Source organism: Arachis ipaensis, chromosome B07 (assembly GCF_000816755.2).
Source record: "Arachis ipaensis cultivar K30076 chromosome B07, Araip1.1, whole genome shotgun sequence".
NCBI lineage: Eukaryota > Viridiplantae > Streptophyta > Magnoliopsida > Fabales > Fabaceae > Arachis > Arachis ipaensis.
Genome location: NC_029791.2, coordinates 41,387,689 through 41,403,252, shown reverse-complemented (window position 1 = coordinate 41,403,252; position 15,564 = coordinate 41,387,689).

The window sequence follows — 15,564 nt, the reverse complement described above, 5'->3', positions numbered from 1 at the left end:
TTTAACGCCAGACTGCTGCTTGTTTCTGGCGTTAAACGCCAGCTTTTCCCCCTTTCTTGGCATTGAACACCAACTTGGTGCTTGTTTCTAGCGTTAAACGCCAAGCTGTAACCTGTTTCTGGAGTTTAACGCCAGCTTGATGCTTCTTTCTGGCGTTAAACGCCAGTAAGTCTGTCCTCCAGGGTGTGCTTTTTTTATGTTGTTTTTGATTCTGCTTTAATTCTGCAGCTGTTTTTATGACTCCACATGATCATCAACCTAAAGAAAACATAAAATAACAATGGAAAATGAAATGAAAAAGTAATTAACATAGATAAATAAGATTGGCTTGCCTCCCAATAAGCGCCTCTTTACTGTCAATAGCTTGACATTACTGAGCCTTATAGTTTGCAGTGTCTGCAAACCATGTAGCTTCTTGAATAGCAAACAATTACTCATCCGGAAAGGTTTCAGAGATCTCAGTAAGAGGGAGGGACGCTCCTGCTACTGGTTCTATCCGGGACAGGTGATTAGCTACTTGATTCTCTGTCTTTTTTTTGTCTCTTATTTCTATATCAAACTCTTACAGAAGCAACACCCATCTTATGAGTCTGGGTTTTGAATCCTACTTTGTGAGGAGATATTTTAGAGCAGCATGGTCAGTGTACACAATCACTTTTGATCCCACTAAATAAGATCTAAACTTGTCAATGGCATAAACCACTGTAAGCAACTCCTTTTCTGTGGTTGTGTAATTCTTCTGTACGTCATTCAAAACACGGCTAGCATAGTAAATGACGTGCAGAAGCTTGTTATGCCTCTGTCCCAATACTGCACCAATGGCATGGTCACTAGCATCACACATTAGTTCGAATGGTAATGTCCAGTCTGGTGCAAAAATGACAGGTGCTGTGACCAACTTAGCCTTCAGAGTCTCAAAGGCCTGCAAACACCCTGTGTTAAAGACAAATGGTATGTTAGCAGCTAGCAGATTGCTCAGAGGTTTTGCGATTTTTGAAAAATTCTTTATAAACCTCCTATAGAATCCTGCATGCCTCAGAAAGCTTCTAATTGCCTTAACATTGGTGGATGGTGGTAATTTTTCAATTACCTCTACCTTAGCTTGATCCACCTCTATTCCCTTGTTCGAACCACCTCCTTCATGGCGGGATTTAGTCGCCTCTGTGGTTGAACCACTGGCTTAGCATCATCCTCTAATAGGATCTTGTGCATGCATCTGGCTGAGCTAATGCCCTTAAGATCACTTATGGACCACCCAAGGGTTGTCTTGTGTGTCCTTAGCACCTAAATTAGTGCTTTCTCTTCCTGTGGCTCTAAAGCAAAGTATATGATTAGAGGAAAAGTGTCACCTTCTCTCAGAAATGCATATTTTAGGGATGGTGGTAGTGGTTTGAGCTCGGGTTTAGGAGGTTTCTTCTCTTCCTGAGGAGTTTTCAGAAGTTCTTTTATTTCCTCTGGTTCCTCTAGATCAGGCTGAACATCTTTAAAAATGTCCTCTAGCTCTGATTCGAAACTCTCAGTCATATTAACCTCTTCCACCAGAGAGTCAATAATATCAACGTTCATGCAGTCGTTTGGGGTGTCTGGATGCTGCATAGCTTTGACAAAATTCAACTTAAACTCATCCTCATTGACTCTCAGGGTTAATTCCCTTTTTTGGACGTCAATGAGGGTTCGTCCAGTTGCTAGGAAAGGTCTTCCTAGAATGAAAGTTGCACTCTTGTGCTCCTCCATTTCCAGCACTACAAAGTTAGTGGGAAAGGCAAATGGCCCAACCTTGACAATCATGTCCTCAATTATTCCTGATGGGTATTTAATGGAGCCATCAGCAAGTTGAAGATAGATCCGGGTTGGTTTGACCTCTTCAGTCAAACCAAGCTTTCTGATAGTGGATGCAGGGATTAGGTTGATACTTGTCCCAAGATCACATAGAGCTGTCTTGGTACAAGTACCCTCTAATGTGCATGGTATCATAAAGCTCCCAAGATCCTTAAGCTTTTCTGGTAAGCTCTTTAAAATGACTGCACTGCATTCTTCAGTGAGAAAAACTTTTTCAGTTTCTCTCCAATCCTTCTTATGACTTAATATTTGTTTCATGAACTTAGCATAAGATGGTATTTGCTCAAGTGCCTCTGCAAATGGAATCTTTATTTCAAGATTCCTGAGATAGTCTGCAAAACGGGCAAATTGTTTATCCTGTTCCGCTTGGCGGAGTTTCTGAGGATAAGGCATCTTGGCTTTATATTCTTCAACCTTAGTTGCTGCAGGTTTATTTCCTACAGAGGTAGGTTGAGAAGCCTTCTTGAGGTGGTCATTATCAGCACTTGCAGGTGTCTGATCCCTCATTGGCGTTTGAACGCGAGGATAGGGAGATGAATGGGCGTTTAACGCCAGATTCCTACCCTTTTCTGGCCTTTGAACGCCAGAACTGGACATAGATTGGGCGTTTAATGCCAATTTTCACCCTTTTCTGGCATTTGAATGGCAGAGTTATTCCTCTCTGGGATCTTACTATCCTCAGAGGAATTTTGGGTGGCAGGTTGCTCATCCTCTGTCAGCTGTTCTTTTCTTGGCTTTCTGCTGCTTTGAGTTGAGGTATTTAATGTTTTTCCACTTCTTAATTGAACTGCTTGGCACTCTTCTGTTATCTGTTTTGATAACTGCTATTTTGTCTGATTCAATTGTGATTCTATATCATTGTTAGCATTTTTGGTTTCTTGTAGCATCTCCTTAAATTCTGCTAACTGCCTTGTTATAGAAGATAGTTGCTGATTGAGTTCAGCAACTTGTTCCTGAGGACTAAAGTTAGTAGATGCTACCTTAGCCTCTTCTTTCATGGAGGTCATGGAGGTCGAGTACAGATGTTGATTTCTAGCAACTGTATCAATGAGCTCTTAAGCCTCTTCAATTGTCTTTCTCATGTGTATAGATCCACCAGCGAAACACCAAACTTAAAATTTTTCAATCAAAATAGTAAAATAGGACAAGAATTTCGAAAATTATGTCTAAAAGGAAAAAGATTTTGAAAAATTTTATAAAAGATTTTCAAATTTTGAAAATTGAAAATTGAAATTTGAAATAAAATGATTTTGAAAAAGATATGATTTTTTTTTGAAAAATATTTGAATTTTGAAATTTAAAACTAAGATAAGATAAAAATTTTAAAATAAAAATATGAATTTTTAAAGAGAAATTTCGAAAATTTAATTAAAATAAAGGGAAAAGATATTTTTGAATTTAATGAAGAGAGAGAAAAATAATAAAATGACACCAAACTTAGAATTTTTAGATCAAAACAAAGAAAACAAACAAGCAAGCTTTAAATGTCAAGATGAACACCAAGAACACTTTGAAGATCAAGATGAACACCAAGAACAAATTTTAAAAATTTTTAGAAAATAGAAACACAAAGGACACCAAACTTAAAAATTTTTATATTTTGGATACTAATAATTCGAAAATGCACTAGAAAAACAAGAAAAAATACAAAACAAGAAAAACTAAAGATCAAACAAGGAAAATAAACAAGAACAACTTGAAGATTAAGAAAGAACTAAGAACATATAATTCGAAAAATTGAAAGAAAAATAAAATCATGCAATTGACACCAAACTTAAAACATAAAACTAAACTCAAACAGAAGACTAAATTATGAAGTTATCGGTTTTTTTTAACTTTTGGAAATAAATTAGAAAAAAAAAGGATTTTAAAATTTTTAACCAAAAACAATAAGAGAAGACTCAATTTTAGCGACTCTAAACCAAAAAGATAATTTTTTTTCCTAATCTAAGCAACAAAATAAACCGTCAGTTGTCCAAACACGAACAATCCCCGGCAACGGCGCCAAAAACTTAGTGCACGAAATTGTGATTCACACTTTTTACAATTCCGCGCAACTAACCAGCAAGTGCATTGGGTCGTCCAAGTAATACCTTACGTGAGTAAGGGTCGATCCCACGGAGATTGTCGGCTTGAAGCAAGCTATGGTTATTTTGTAATTCTTAGTCAGGAAATTAATAATAAAAATGGTTGGGTTTATGAAGAATAATTAACATAAAATAAATAATACTTGTTATGCAGTAATGGAGAACCGGTTGAGGTTTTGGAGATGCTCTGTCTTCTGAATCTCTGCTTTCCTACTGTCTTCTTCTTCATGCACGCAGGTCTCCTTCCATGGCAAGCTATATGTTGGTGGATCACCGTTGTCAATGGCTACCATCCATCCTCTCAGTGAAAATGGTCCAAATACGCTGTTACCGTACGGCTAATCATCTGTCGGTTCTCACTCATGTTGGAATAAAATCCATTGATTCTTTTGCGTCTATCACTACGACCAACACTCGCGAGTTTGAAGCTCGTTCACAGTCATCCCTTCCCAGATCCTACTCGGAATACCATAGACAAGGTTTAGACTTTTTGGATCTCAAGAATGGCCGCCAATAATTCTAGCCTATACCACGAAGACTCTGATCGTGAACCAGGAGGCTAAGAGATACACACTCAAGCTAATGCAGATAGAATGGAGGTGATTGTCAGGCACGCGTTCATAGGTGAGAATGATGATGAGTGTCACGGATCATCACATTCATCAGGGTGAAGTGCGAGTGAATATCTTAGAATAGAAACAAGCGTGATTGAATGAAAAACAGTAGTAATTGCATTAATTCATCAAAACACAGCAGAGCTCCTCACCCCCAACCATGGGTTTAGAGACTCATGCCGTCAGAAATACAATATGAAGTGAAAAAATGTCATGAGGTACAAAATAAATCTCTAAAAGTAGTTTTTATACTAAAGTAATAACCTAGGTTTACAGAAAATGGGTAAACTAAGAAAGATAGTGCAGAAATCCACTTCCGAGGCCCACTTGGTGTGTGCTTGAGCTGAGCATTGAAGCTTCCATGTGTAGAGACTTTTTTTGGAGTTAAACGCCAAGTTGCTACCTGTTTTTGGCGTTTAACTCCAGTTTTTATGCCAGTTCTGGCGTTTAGCGCCAGAATAGGGTAAAAACTTGGAGAAAGTATGGACTATTATATATTTATGGAAAGCCCTGGATGTCTACTTTCCAACGCAATTGAGAACGCGTCAATTGGGCTTCTATAACTCCAAAAAATCTATTTCGAGTGCAGGGATGTCAGAATCCAACAGCATCTGCAGTCCTTTTTCAGCCTCTGAATCAGATTTTTGCTCAGGTCCCTCAATTTCAGCCAAAAAATACCTGAAATCACAGAAAATAACACAAACTCATAGTAAAGTCCAGAAATTTGAATTTTGCATAAAAACTAATAAAAACATAGTAAAAACTAACTAAATCATACTAAAAACTACCTAAAAACAATGCCAAAAAGCATATAAATTATCCGCTCATCAGGTGTCTCCCACCTAGCACTTTGGTTTATTGTCCTTAAGTTGGACTTATGGAGAGATCTCATCAAACCTCCTTGAAATCCCACCCAAACTTGTATTCTCCAAGGCTTTTGAGGCTCCAAAGCTTGTGCACCAAAATCTTGTTGTGAATTCCTTTCAGTCCATCTAGTTAACAAGCATTTGAAATTCCCAATTCCTATAGCACAATAGCAATAAGACTCACAATGAATGGGTGAGAATTCACAGGATAAAAGGAAACAAAAACCTAAGGTAAAAAGAACAAATAAAATGAACTCCTAAAACTAGCAAAACAAGCAATCAATCAAAAACCAACTATTCACATATTCACATATTAACATATTTACAATCAACCAACAACAAGCAAGCAACATATAAGCTATTTACACTATCCACATATTTACAATAGCCAATAACAAGCACCATTACAACTCCCCGGCAACGGCGCAAAATTTGATGATGAGAACTATTGTTAGTCAAGATTTCACAAAATAGAATTCCATCGTTGAAAGTATAGTCTAGACCAACAATGAATTCTCAAGATCAAATAATAAATTCAATACAAAATAACCGAAATCAAGAGTAATTCAACCTCGGGTCGTCTTCCCTAAGAGTTGCAATTAAGTGTACAATTGTTGGCTATGGGAGAAATGGGTGTTGGATGATAGCAATTTGCAAGAAATTAAAATGCAAGAAAGTAACTTAACATGAAAGAAATTAAATGAAGGCAAGTAAAGGCAATGAAAATGGAAATTGAAAGTTAGAAAGGACTCTTGGCAAGAAGTGGGTAATTAAGGATTCCTATCCTAGTGGTGGACCACAAATATGGTAATTGTATGTGAATTAATCCTAATTAGTCAACCCTACATCGAGGATAAGTCAACCAGGCATAATTAATCTCAATCCCTAAGTCCTAAGTCAACACTAGTGGGTCACTTAGAGTCAAGGGAAACCAAATTAATTAACAACCCTCACACAATGTAGAATGGACATCCACCACTCAAGTTCACCCAAACCACACAATTTCCCAACCAAGAGTGAGAAAAACTAAGCAAAAACCCAACCAAGCATTTTGTCAAACACTTGGTGGGCATGTAAAGAAAGCATGGTAAAATGACAAGAAATAATAAATGCTATAACTACTAAGCATGGAAAATAAAGATAGCAACTCAATAAAGCAATAAATGGCATGAAACATAAAATTACATTGAATGTAAATTAAAGTGACAAGAGTGTGTATAAACATAAAAGACAACTAAAATGAGAAATTAACAAGATAAACAAGGAAATTAAGACAATAGAACAAAGAAAGGTAGAAGAAACTAGATTAAAACAAGAATTAAAAGTAGCAATTGCAAGGAAATTAAACTAAAAACCCTAGGTTCTAGAGAGAAGGGGGAGCTTCTCTCTCTAGAGAGTGAACTACATGACTAAAATCTAACCCTAATTGCTCCCCTCTTTAAATGGAGTGAGGCCTTGCTTAATATAGGAAGAATCAGCATCAAAAATTCCAAAAACTGGGTTTGGAGGCCCAAAAATCGCCCCCAGCGATTTCCATTAAATGAGTCACGCGCTAGAACGTGTGCGGACGCACAGGTGTGTGCGTTGTCCGCACAGGTGTGTGCGTCCACACACATGCTGATTTTCCTCTTGTGCGTATGCATAGGCAGTTGTGCGTATGCACACATGGTTTTGTGGCTTTTGTGCGTACGCACAGGTGTCTGTGCGCACGCACACTCCAATGTGTGCTTCTCCTTTGTTTTCTTCCTATTTTCTCCCTTTGTACATGCTTCCTTCCACTTTTGCTTTGCCAAACTTGCCGCTAGGACCTAAAATCACTCAACAAACGTGTCATGACATCGAATGGCATAAAAGTGGGATAAAAGTGATTAAAATAAGCACAAAATAGCATGTTTTCACATTTGGGCACAATTAAGGGAGAGAACACAAAAGCATGCTATTTGGATGAATAAATGTGGACTTATATGATGAAATCCATTAAAATCAAACCAAAATATATCGGAAAATATGGACTCATCAGTGGCTGTTCGCTCACTGATAAACCACTATTTTATGGTTTATATTGTGTTTAATTGTGTGGTTTTGTCATGATCCTTGCCCACTTATTCATCAATTTAGCATGCAATTAGATTTCCTTCCTAAATTCAGTACATGTTTGAAAATTTCTTCCTAGAGACTTTAATTATTTATTTTTAATTCTCCTTTATTCCATTCGATGCCGTAATCTGTGTGTCAAGTGTTTCAGGCTTTATAGGGCATGAATGGGATGGAGATTGGAGAGGAAGCTAGCAAAAATGGAAGGAACACAAGAATTTGAGGAGATAACCAGCGAGAAGTGACGCGGTTGCATGGCTCACGCGACCGCGCGAAGGAGCACAAATCGCAGTGACGCGGCCGCATGGCTTGCGCGGCCGCACGGATTGGAAAGCGCAAGCGACGCGATAGCGTGGACGACGCGAACGCGTGGAGAGGAAAAAGCGCAAGCGACGCGTCCGCATGGATGACGCGATCGTGTGACATGCGCGATCTGCATAATCTGCAGAATTCGATGGGGGCAATTTTGGACCCTATTTCAGCCCACTTTTCGGCCCGGAACAACAGACTAGAGTCAGAGAATATGCAGAAACAACACAGACATTCATTCAGTAGTTTTAGATCTAGTTTTTCACTCTCTTAGGTTTTTTTCTCTCTAGTTTTTAAAATTTTAATTTTCAATTGGTCTTAGCATTGGAACAGTGAGAAGAGTTATTTCCTCATCAAGACTTCATCATTCTAGTTTGTTCTCTTAACTTGGTTCTATTCTTCCATGTTCTTTATTATGTTCAATTTTGTCATTCAGATACTTTTATGATTATTTAATGCAAGGATTATTTCTTTTTAATTCAATTTCAATTCCAATAATCATGTCTTCTTTTAATTTCCTTTCATGCGCTATGGATTCTTTATTTACAATGTGTGAGTAGTTTCCTTACTTGATGGGGAGTTGAGTAAAAGGAACTCTTGAGTTGGAAGGATTGAAAGAAAAATTTGTAATTGGGTTGAATGTTGGATTGCTATCCTGTCACCGACGTCAATCCCTTTGAACTAAGTGGGTTGCAACTTGTGAACAGATCTGGCATTCCCACTTGTTTGACTTTCCCTTACCTAGTAAAGGATAACCAAACAGAACAAACATTAATTATAAATTAATCTTACAATCACACCATCAATGATAGAGATTCTAACCAATCAATTCCCAGTCAAGGATTTTATTTATATTATTTAAAAATCCTCAATTTAAATTCCAATTTACTTAGCTCAACTTCTTGGAACATCTGATTAATAAAACAGCACACTTTTCTGCAACTCGTTGGGAGACGACCTGGGACTTAAAACTCCCAGTAATTTTAATTTAAACTCTCTGTGACATACTTCTAAATTGATAGGCAGATTTTCGGTGCGTTAAGAACTATACTTGCAACGTAACCATTTTAATAAATTTTTAATTCACCAGCTTCTGCTTCCCATCAATTTTTGGCGCCGTTGCCGGGGAGTTGCAATAGAGTGCTAATTTTATTAATTAGAATTTATTTATTTGCATTTTATTTAATTTTGCTATTATGAGCTGCATGTTTCTTCCGTCAAATGACGCGTTCACTTCCTGATCCGCGCTTGCTAATATTCGATCCTGAAATTGAAAGGACTATTTCACGAATAAGGCGAGAACAACGTAGGTTAGCCCACTCTGAGGGCGGATCTGAAAGTGAATCTGAAGAAGAAACCAGCCCCCGTTCTACTGATTCGGTTGTTTTACGTGCAGAAAACATGGCAGCTAGAAGAGTTACCATTCAGGAGGAAGCAGCTCCTGATTTTATAATGCAACCGTTTCAAGCGCATCATCCAGCGGTAGCTATGGATTTTGAAATAAAGACCGCACTGCTAAACTTGATGCCCAAGTTTCATGGCCTACCTGCTCAAGAGCCTATCAAGCACTTGAGAGATTTCTAGACAGCCTGTTCTACTGTCAGGCATGATGGCACTGATGAAACTTCAATTTTGCTGAAAGCTTTCCCGTTTTCTCTCGAGGGAACAGCAAGAGAGTGGTACTACACTCAACCTCTAGCAAATGTATCCAACTGGGATACACTCAGAAAGGAGTTTCTGGAGAAATTCTTTCCATCTGAAGTTACTGATAAACTGAGGAAGGATATCTCTACAATTGTTCAGGATGACAATGAGACTCTCTTTGAATACTGGGAGCGCTTCAATAATCTTCTGGAAGCATGCCCCCACCACATGATTGACAAGATCGTGCTACTCAGCTATATCACACAAGATATGAGGCCCCAAGATAAGACCACATTGGAAAGTGCCAGCAATGGGTCAATGAAGAAGTACAAGACCACTGATGAAGCTTGGCAATTGATCAGTGATTTAGCTGAATCTACTCGGAACCACAGACAGAAGCAAGGCCGTTCAAAATCCGTTGCAGAAGTGTCTTCTGGCATAGAGACTGCTGCTCTAAATCGAAGCATCTGTGAGATGACCAACCTGCTGAAGCAAATGCAGTTAAATCAACAAGCTCAGCAAACTCAACCGCAGCAAAACCAACAACTAGTTCCACAAAGAATTTGCAGAATTTGTGCTGATTACAGCCATTACACTGATGAATGCCCGTAGCTCCAACAAGAAGACAACATGGTGGCATCCACCCAAAACTTCTATGACCGCCCCAACCAAGGGTACAATCAAAGTGGAAATAATAACCATGGATGGCAGGACAATTCAAACCAGAATTGGAGGGACAACAATAATAGGGGAGGCAGAGATAATCAGGGAAATCAGAGGTGGAATAATAACAACAACTGGCAGCAAAATCAACTTTACCGAGCACCTCACCTGAGGCAAAACCAAGGACCACCGAACAATCAGCAGCAAACCTCTCAATTTACTCATTCTTCTGTATCTTCTAATGAAGATTTATTACAAGCTTTTGAGAAAAGACAACTGGCCATGGAAAATACCATCGTGAACAGTATTAACACTGATGCACGGAAAACATGTCTCACAACAAATCTCCCTTCGGCAAGTGTACTGAATTGTCGTCAAGTAAAACTCACAATAGAGTGAGGTCGAATCCCACAAAGATTAACGGATTAAGCAATCAATGGTTAATTGATTATCCTAGTTAGACGATTCAGATTTGGATGATGAGTAATAAGGAAATGTAAATTGATAGAAAAGTAAAGAAAGCAGAAAAGTAAAATGGCAAGAAAAGTAAATGTAAGAACTAAAAATAAAATGAACATTGGGATCAAGAGATATTGCAATCCTCCGGATCAAGTTCATTCTCATCTCTTCCTCAATCAATGCACTCATTGATCTCCTTGGCAATCTTAATTGATCGAATTACAATTTCTTGTAATTCAATCTCTCAAATCTTGATCAATAGCCAATTCCTTGGTCAATTGCTCATGAGAAGAGATGAAGTATGGTCACTGATTATACCACATGCATTTCCCAAATCAAGTGTTGGAAGGATTATAGTCACATATCCATCCACACCTAATTTGGTCCAGCATGAGAAAGCATTTTTAGCTTGACCTCTTCATTCCTCTTTCAAGGTTCAGAAGAGATCCAAGTATGAATAGTTTCTTTTCCAAGATAACTACCCAATTGGATGAAGATCGAAAGCTCTCTAGTAAAATCAAGAGAAAAGAAAGAAGAAGAAGAATAAGAACTATACTTAATCCATTGAATCACAATAGAGCTCTCTAACCCAATGAAAAGATTTAGTTGATCATTGCTCTACAAAAATAGAAAAGAAAGAAAGTGCAGAAAAGTAAAGATGAAGATAAAAACTGAAAATAAAACTTCAAATTCATAAATGAAAATTACAACTAAAAGAAAGAGAAGGAAAAGTGTGTGAGGGGAGGGAGTTCGAAGACCCCTCTTCAATCCCCCATTCCATAATTCAGTTCCCCCCTTTCTGGGCTTCCCTTCAATGTAAAGACTAAGGCCTTTATATAGGCTCTCCTAAATTACAAAATGAAATTAAAAGCAAATTACAATTAAATGAAAATTCCTATTCTAGATGCTTCTTGTGGCCTTGATTGGTTGACAATTGTGGGCCTGCTTGCTTGAGCTTGGAAGTGGACTTGAGAGAGAAGTGAGTTAAGTTGAGGTCCAGGTGCTAAAGTTAGTGCTAAAGTTAGCCACACTAACGCTACAAGTGTGGCGTTAGTGCTAAAGTTATTGTGGCTAACGTTGCACTTGCTGCCCAGTTGGTGTTTTTGGGGCTTAAAAGATGCCTCTTGTTTGTGCTCAAATTTCATGCTCACTATAGAGTATTATATATCGTTGGAAAGCTCTGAATGTCAGCTTTCTAACGCAACTCGAATCACCTCAATTGGACCTCTGTAGATCAAGTTATGCTTCTTTGAAGTGGACATGGTCGCTGGCATATATGCCAACGTTACTGGAAATGTTGATTGCCAATAACGCTAGCGATTTCCCATTTCTGAAGCTCAAACTTAGTGTCCACCCCATACTATTATATATCGTTGGAAAGCCCTGGATGTCTACTTTCCAATGCTTTTAGAAGCGCATCATATGGAGCTCTACAACTCGAGTTATACTTCTTGGAAGGTGAAGAGGTCAGTTGGCCTAAATACAGGCTGATACCATGTTCATCATTGCACTTTTGGGGCAGGTTTTCTCCCTCAAATTTAGTGTCAACCATGTAGTGCCATATATGCTTGGAAAGCTCTGGAATCCTACTTTCCAATGCCACTGGAATCACCTCATTTGGAGCTTTATGGCTCAAGTTATGCGTGTTTGAAGAAGGCATGGTCAGGATGCCAGGTGGGACTTTTGCCCACGTTAACTACCACGTTAACTAAGTTAACTAAGTTAACGTGGGAGTTAACGTGGCTTGTTGGGGGTTTGTGAGTTCACTCCAACGTTAGTGAGAATGTTTGGTGTTACTAACGTTGTCGATCACCACCTTTCTCCACGTTAGCTTCCACGTTATCTAAGTTAACGTGGGAGTTAACGTGGCTTTGTTGTAACTTGGGCCAACATTAGTGACAATGTTGAATGTCACTAACGTTGGCTTTCCCCCTTTCCTCTTAACGTTAGAGGCCACGTTAACTAAGTTATCGTGGCAACTAATGTGCCCACTTATGAGCTTGGTCTAACGTTAGTGATAATGTTAAGTGTCACTAACGTTGGCTCCATTTCCTTTCTTCAAAGTTAATGCCACTAACTTTTCCCACTAACGTTGGGGCTTTCCTTCCTTCCATGTTAGTGCCTACGTTAGTGTAACTAACGTGGCTCTTCTCTTATTCTTTTGGCCTGAAATCAATCAAACAAAGTGCATCAAAGTCTTAATCATGGATCATGCATCATCCAATTTATCATATAATTCATGCAAAATCCTGATGAAATCATGTAAAATGCACAATGTATGCTTGAATCAAGATGTAAGTGAATATCCACCAAAAACTAGCTTATTTCCTAAGAAAATGCATGAAACTACCTTAAAAACAGTAAAGAAAAGGTCAGTGAAACTGGCCAAGATGCCCTGGTATCACAACACCAAACTTAAAGCTTGCTTGTCCCTAAGCAAGTACTGGAACAAGAGAATGATGAATGGAATGCCAAGAGAAATGAGTCATTCTTGTGGAAGTCATGTCACTGATTTTATGGTGGTTTCATCCATAGCAACTTAGGTTCATTCCTTTACTGGCTTTCAGACCTTTATCATGTCCTAAAATACTCACTGTGATTGCATCCCATGAGACTTTTATTCATTGATCCTTTTGTTGTCATTTCAGGGCTTATTTTTGTTCTTAAGCTAAGTGTTCTGTAAGGGGGCAACTCTTTAAAATAAGCTTTCAGCCAACACTCCCGAACGAGTTGGTTCAAGGTGCTAGGTGTTGAAGCACCCCTAAGGACTTACTTGCTCAAGTCTCTCCCCCATACATACACACCACAGGCACATAGTTTATTTATTTTCTTTTCTTGAGACCTTGGTATCCAGCACCTCTTTGGGTTACTAAATGCTCTGTAGTGAGGGTTACTCTTGATAGTGGACTTTCAGCTGATAATCCCGAGTTAGTTAACCCAAGTTACCAAGGGATAAGGCACCCCTAAGAGCTTATTCATCCAAGTAGATCCCTCACACAGGAGCACCACAGACACATGCCTCAAGATTAAAACCATTGGTGCCTAGCCTTATTGCTTACTCTTTTTCTTTTATTTTTCAACCTTTATTGTTTTTTCCCTTTTTCTTATTAGGATCTTATTATTTAGCTAGTCTCATGGGGTGTGTTCAAAGCATATGATTCAGGACAGATAGTTGTCTTCCCACCTTGTGGTTGAACTAACTTAGCTAACTTATGACTACACCATAAACTCATGAACTTACTCCATAGTATGAACTCTACTCTGGTCTTTAAAAATACTCATTCTCTTTTCATTTGATTCAAATGGGACAAGCATACTAGTAAGCAAAGTAAGGATGCAGTAATGACATTCAGACTAGAAAACACAGCCTTAATCAATAAAAAGTTTAAAAGACAGAATTGACATGCTTATTCACAAGGAGAAAGCACACATACATACAAAGAACATAGAAGACAATCATGCAAATTAAAGTGCTGGAAATAAGTAAGAGGAGAAAGGAACTTTACCACCTTGTATTTTATCTTCCTTGTTGTTGCCCTTTTTCTCCTATTCTTCCCCTTCCCACACCAGACATAGAATGATTGCTTATACTCAAACAACAATTAAAATAGTGGTGACGGGGTTTATGATGGATCATGAATGTCTTAAAATAAAGTGTGAGTATGCATGTGTTTCAGCAAGCAAGGTTAAGGATACAATAAAGACACAAGAGATACAAACAGAGACATTTTGATTGCATTAATAAGTGGTGTTGGCATGGTACTTTGCATGAAAGTTAAGTGGCAACACCAAACTTAGTGTGCCACTGTCAATCTAGAATGTTGCAAGTACCCAGTGAAGATTGAAATTCAAATTGTTGCATGGCAACACCAAACTTAGAGTGCAATCATATGCCAAATTATTGAAAGTAAACTAAGCAAAGCAAGGAAATGTTACCTACGGTTGGGTTGCCTCCCAACAAGTGCTCTTTTAATGTCATTAGCTTGACAAGTTGTTCACGACTTTCTTCCTCTTCTTCCAGTTTGTTAAGAGGAATGACCTCAAGAGGAAAGAGGAGCCAGTTAATGCCCCTTGTTTTGAGTGCCTCTCCCCAGCAAGCCTTCTTCTGTTGTTAGCTTGTGTAAACTTGCTTGTTGGGGTAGGGTTGGGATGGCTTTTAGTTGACCTCTTCTTCTTCATGGATATTGTCCTTCTTTTCTTAGTCACCATCCTTTTGTTAGTGTTCATGTTGATTGCCTTTACCACCTTGATTTCAGGATTTGGGTATTGTATGATGGGTGGAGCATCCTCTTCATCAAGAACTTCTTGAATTGGTGGTTCAATGAACTCACCTTCTATGCAACTCTCTATTTCATTGGAGTGTGGGCTCTCTTGATTGACTTCCTCATTTGTTCTTGACCTTTGAATGAACTCCTCTGTTTATGGAGAGAGTGAAGTGGTCTCTCTTTGTGCTCTCAGCTCTTCAATGAATTGTTCTTCAGAATAGAGTTGTGCATTCTGTCTGATTAGTGATCAATTTCACCAAAATATGGACCACTTTGTGACCCTGGGAAGCACCCCATTTCATGTTCTTGATACTCCCACCCACCATGAGCATAGTAAAGTGAATTATTCTGTGGTGGTTGAGAGTTTCCCATGAAATTTGATTGACTAAAATATTATGGATGCTCCTTTCTTTCCTGCAGAAAGCTCTGTCTCAAACAATAATCACCAAAAGAAATTGGAATCTCCATTGTCACAGATTAGGTAATTCCCAGTGAGGCAATATCACAAACAGTTAGTTAGCACAAGAAAATAAGAAACAAAAGAAAACAAAGACAAAAGAAAAGTGTCTAATCTAGTAAATCAATCAACCGGTAGTTTGTTAATCACGATTAATCCCCGGCAACGGCGCCATAAACTTGATGCACGGAAAACTTGTCTCACAACAAATCTCCCTTCGGCAAGTGTACCGAATTGTCGTCAAGTAAAACTCACAATAGAGTGAGG